This window comes from Heterocephalus glaber, unplaced genomic scaffold, assembly GCF_053883595.1.
Source record: "Heterocephalus glaber isolate CG9 unplaced genomic scaffold, H.glaber_assembly_v1.0 deba00001729, whole genome shotgun sequence".
Lineage (NCBI taxonomy): Eukaryota > Metazoa > Chordata > Mammalia > Rodentia > Bathyergidae > Heterocephalus > Heterocephalus glaber.
In genome coordinates this window covers 14,981,899-14,987,898 of record NW_028258440.1, presented here as the reverse complement: position 1 = coordinate 14,987,898, position 6,000 = coordinate 14,981,899, and positions in this window count along the sequence as shown.

The window sequence follows — 6,000 nt, the reverse complement described above, 5'->3', positions numbered from 1 at the left end:
TGGCTGAACACTGCACTTGTGCCAACAGTAGGACAGATATGTTATTGGAGGTGACCACTGGATGTGTAAGTTTCAAGGGGTCTTTGAGTCAAAAAGGAAAGGTGCTTAAATTGGTCCACCGTATGCTATCTTCCAAAAATTGCAGCTTACTTAAATGACCATACAGTGTTTTGACCAGTCCAGTGCAATGTGAAAAAGCTAGTTTTGATTGCCATGGATTCCTCTGGTCAAATGGGAACATTTACACAAGGCTGTTAGATTGCTGAATGATTTCAGTGGCTGTCACTGTTAACTAGATGATCATTAACATTAACTGCAATTTGGAAGGAACATAGAACCTAGTCTACAGGAGACCAGCCAGAGCATTCTTTTGCCTTTGGGTCAGGGTAATACAGGACAACAAAGACTGGGATTTGCTGACCTCATAGTAGAAAAGAGGGAGACAGGGAGAAAGAAGGAAGGGAGAAGAGGAGGAGGGGAAGAGGGGGAAAGAGGGAGAAAAAGAGAGAGGGAGGTTGAGGGAGAAATTTAAGGCAACAGGCAGTAGTTTAGGAAGAACTCCAAGAGGGTAAGTGACTTTGTGGGTCACTTACCTTTTTAACTTCAGGGGATAAAGGCAGAATGCATGTTGCCTACAAGGCCTAAACATCAGTCCATAAGAAAAAGCACATTTTCAAGATAATGACGAGAGAAGGATTTCTTTAAAAACACCCAAAAAATTTTTATTGAACTACAATATACACACATACAGAAGAATGGGCATATTATAAACATGCAGTGTAAAATGTTTCACAAGCTGAAACCAGCAACAAAGGTTATTGGTTTGAATTCATAGGCAGAGTGCAAACTATTTGGGCCTTGTGAATCAGGTAACTTAATTCATCCTAATATGTACCACATTGTGGAGCACTGTGCCTAGGTTTTGAGGAACTGTATAATTGCAACTAAAATTGGATTTGGTTTTAGGTGGATCAAATTCTGGATCTACTACTATGTCACTGTGTTACTTTGGGTGAGTCTTTCCATTTCTCAGTATTAATTTCTTTATCTGAAAAGTGTGGTCAGTGATAATCCCTATATTATCTGTCAGTGTCAAGTGTAGTCACATTTATGAAAGCATTTGTGAAAAATTTAAAATCCCATTTCCCTCTACTTACCATATAGTAAGTTTTTTTTTAAATGAGTAGCACATAAGTTATCTAAAATGTTTGGCAAATAGTGTGAAAGGTAATTTGGCCTGATACACACCTAAGGTGTCTAATATAATTTCTTTCACGAAGACTAAGGTCTTTTACTCTTAACTTCCTCTTTTCATAAAGGGAAAGAAAACTACCCAATGGGAACAAGAATACAAATGAAACAAGGCAGGATCATAGCATCCCATGGTATCATGGTAGGACTATGGTCTGAGATGGTTGGACAAATTTTTCTTTTTATCTGTATCTCCCCTCTGTGGCTCCTGATGCTTATCTCTAATATGTACCTTGTAGTTTAATGTTTTGGTAGTTGCTGGAGATAAGGGTAGTTTTGTGAAAGTGACTGCCACAGTTTATCCATCCTTTCCTGGATTACTTTTTTATTTCATAGTTTGCAAGTTTTGGAAAGCCTACTATACTGTAATACTTGTATAGAATTCACTTACTGTTTTCCTTCTTAAATTTAGTTTACTTTGCCATGGGAAGAGTGCAATTGGCTTCTAGGGGGTCATTGCTTCTTACCTGGAAATAGTCTCTTGGTAAAATTGAGATAAAGGAAGATTTCTAAGTTCTACTGCCCAACCTTTCTCAGCTTCTCCAAGATGTTCTGTGGAACAAAGGTAAATGTGCTTGACTAGTAATTATCCCAGTACACAAGATGCTCCAGAGCCCGAGAAGTCTTTCCTTCCTTATGGTAAAGCAATGAACTGAAGCTACAGTCCTTCATGGATTCTCCATCTAACTGAGCTTATTTTGGGCCAGGAGAAAGTGGCCTACTTACTATGGTGGTTGACAGAACTGAGATAACAGAGAATATAGGACAATTTTTCTCCATAAAATGTCCCTCTGAAGGTAGAAAATTGTCAGCAGGTGGTGCCATCAAAACAGGCTTTGGCTTTCAAAGGTAGCCCTTCATCTCCTGGCCCAATATCTTCTCTTTCCCCTTCTCTCATGCTTCCCTTGATATTTTCACTAGAAGCAGAACAAGTTTTGGCTCTGTAGGATCCCAATTAACCTTGCCTCTAGTGTGAATATAGGTAGACTGTGTTTGGGTGAGTGAAGCTCAAGGGTCTGAGAACTCTGATAAAATATTCTAATAGAGTGAAAGTTCTGCTACTAATCCTGACAATTTCAAGTTAGTAATAATTCAGGACTGACTTGAAAATTACCTGTATTCAGCAGGTTCTTCAAAAAGAAATTTGTTATTAAAACTGTTAAACATACACAGATATAGAGCAGTATAATTAACCTCCATATATTTATCATCCAACTTCATTTATTTACCATTTTCCAATATTAGCAAAGTCCTTCTTCCCTGAAAGTTTAATCTTGGGTTCATGTAGGACTGTTTATTGCCCTTAAGTCCTTAAATTATTTCAGTATAGATACCCCCTTTAATTTGTAAATAATCTGTCATTTCCAAATAATTCCCAATTATTTTTAATAAATCTTTCAGGGTCATTTTAGAAAAGCACTTCCTTAAAGCATTTTGAGTCCAGTTTGAGTTTTTATTTGAGAGTAACAAAAATTTCTTCTAAATTATCCTATGATTTGGATTTTCCTTTGGTTCACACTGACTTCATCTTTACCATCTTCCCTAGATTACATCAACTACCAAACATTGTTGACAAACTTAAGGAAGAAGGGGTTTGCAGCCTTGAATTTTGGGTAATAGATTCTTCTCATGGAGGTATAATCACACAAGGCCAATATTTCAGGATCTGTCACAGAAAAACATTGGCTTGTTTTGTCTGTGAAGAAAAAAAGAATGTGAATGGGGCCTAAATGAGATGCTGATTATCCATTAGCCCTCCAAGAAAAGATCAAGTCATACTGTCCAAATTAAATGAATGTTGATTGTTGAAGTGGATGATTCATTTCCAAAGTACTCGTATTAACAATGTTATTATTTCTCTATCATCTGCCAGACTTATTATGCTTTGTGTAAAGGAAGAATAATATGCTTGAAAGCACTTGAAAGTGCTTGAAGCTTTCCAAGCTCCTAAAAATTTATACACACCTAGTATAAGTGCTTGATCTATCTGAGGCCTATTTCTGGTGCTTCAAGACAATTAATTTCTAGCCTGTAGAAGACAAAATGTGTTCTCCCATCTTTTGTTTTGTTAGCATACTGGGATAAATAAGTTATGAAACAAAGCATTTTATGATAAAATGAGCTTTTCATTGGACTTTTAAAAATGATTCCACTCACTTTCTCTATCATTAGCTGCTGAATCACATTTCTAATAGTGTTAGATTTCTTAAGCCCTCATAAGGGATGAGAGAACTATGGTGGCCTGCATCTCCCATGAAGGACCAATTTTTGAGTTAATCATAACACTTGACTGTGAAACGCATCTACTGATCTCAGGGGAAAGTGCTTCCCACAGTTGTTGGATATGACAGGAGATGTAACAGAAGTCTCTGGGGTCTCAGTTAGTGTGGCTGCAAATCAATTACATTCAGCACTTTCAAACCACTTTCTGTCATATAAGTGAAACAAAATCCCAAAGCTTCTGTGTCAATTGGGCTTTAAAGGGTTCTATAAGACCTTTTTTTGAGGAAGATATATTATTCTCTCATTGCTCCCCTACCTTCTCATCTTCTTATTTGTTTGATACTGGCTGAATCTGGAAGTAGGACAAATGTATCAATAAGAGACATGTAATTTGCTTCTGTTTGAATGTGCGAGTCTTGACATAAGACCAATACTTAGCCAGAATGCTTACAAGTTTTTATTTTGAAAGAGTTTGACTACTACTAACTATTCATTTTGAAGCCATTTTTGACAGACTTTATCTGTTGAGATTTCTCTGAGGGCTCTATCATTTCAATGTGGAAATTGTTTCCTGTCTTAGAAAGATATGACTAGGTATCTAGGCCTAGACAGTTATTTCAGTGACTGAAAAGGGAGAGGGAAGAAATACTGGGGCTGTGATAGTCTTATACTTTTAGTTTTTGGTCTGAAATTCTACTCTAGTTTCTTATCTCCATTTTCTGATAGATCCAGAGAGAGGCTAGGGTTCATAGGAGAATCAGCCCATCCTTCATTCATATAGTGTGTCAGTGTACCTTTGAGGGTAGGGCTGCTTCTCTTAATTTTAGGGACTGTTGTTTTCCTATATATTACATTTCAGTGTAAGTAAGGTTGCTTGCTTCCAAAGAGAGCAATCCAATGCTGTTATTTTGGTTTTCCTCCATGCTGGAGATGTTGGTGTTGTTAATTTTGGGGGTGGTGGTGGTTCAAGGAAGAATGTAAAGAAATCTGGAAGTACCTTTAATGAGATCAAACCCATTTATTTTCTAGGGTTAACATGGAAGGAGAATTTCCACATGAAGTTGACCAGCTGGATCTTAGGCTTCTCATTTTTTTCCCTTTTAAGAATCTCTTATTCTCGTAGGGGACCTGTTATTCTTACATTAACCTGAATCTTATGTTTTCAAAAGTAATTGAGAAACTCAGATTGTGGTTCTAATCTTCCTGTTAACCATTTGTTGGGCCTTGAACAATCCAATCCCCTTTTCCTCAGTTTGCTTATCTGTAAAATTAAGGTGTTAACATAAATTACGTATCTCTAAGAATCTGAAGCTCATGGCTGTCTTTTGTGTTCTAAATTTATGATTCTTTTTATGTCCAGTGGAGGACATCACTGAGTTGCCAAGAGACTAATCTAATAGATACTCTGTGGCATTCACACAAACAGTGAGGGTCCTTTTGAACTTTCTCTATGAGCTGTAAGATATAATAAGCAGAATGAATCATTTCAGGCACCTAACCATGAACCTTGTTTCCTAAAGAGAATAAATAATACATTTTGGAAGGAAAAGGGAAAATGAATTTGGAGCCTAATGATGTGGGTCAAATTTCTTGGGGAATGTCATCCTAGGTGGAATGTCTAAGACCAACACTACCGAGATGGCTAGGAGCTCAAAAATCCTAGTTTCCTTTTGAGTAGCTTCATCTCCAGCAAGTTGGGAAGAGGGAATCTTTACTCTGGGCACATTGGAGTGTTGACATGTGAAATCGCTTGTTGCAGTTGTGAATTAAGTGGAATTGAATTAGAAGATACAGGTTAGGCAACATTCAGAGTTAGCAGCTCCTTCTTTCAAGCTCCCACAGAACATGTTCTGTTCAGGAGCTTTTCCTGCTACCTTGGGGGAGGGATTACTGGGTCAGTGTGTCTTCTTTGTATTCCCTTTGAGCTCCTAGAGCAGTGGTGGCAAGCCTACAGCACATGTGCTGCAGTAGGCTGTTTCTATCATTGAAAGCTCTAAAAGATTTGCTATCAATGTCCTAGAGTTTCTAGAACAGGAGCAAATATCTCAGGCATGTCTGTAACTCTAGCATTTAGTGCAGTAAATTATCTGACTTAGCAATTAAAGTTGCCATATTTGCATTAACATTTGCTTCCACTGTGTGTTGAGCCCTGCACTAAATGCTAGACACATGAGACTTCTCTCTTCTCCATTCTTTTTTCCATGTACCCTATTCCTGGCTGTTTTTATATATTCGTCTATCCCCTGGGTGTCTTCAGCCTTTAGATTAGAAGCTGCAGTATTGTGCTTTCTAGTTACTTTAGTAGTCTGGAGCCTTTCCACTGAGAACTGGAGTGTCAGTTCTCATTGTTCACTTATGACACCGTGAAACTAAATTCATATCTAATAGTTGCATTGGAGACTTGTTACCAATATCTTTCTCTTTCATTTTATAACTTAACTAGGTAGCAGAGTTGATAATTTTTTTCTAATAAGAATGATGTGCTAAGACAAAAATCAACAGGTATGAAAAAGGTGATTGGGGAAC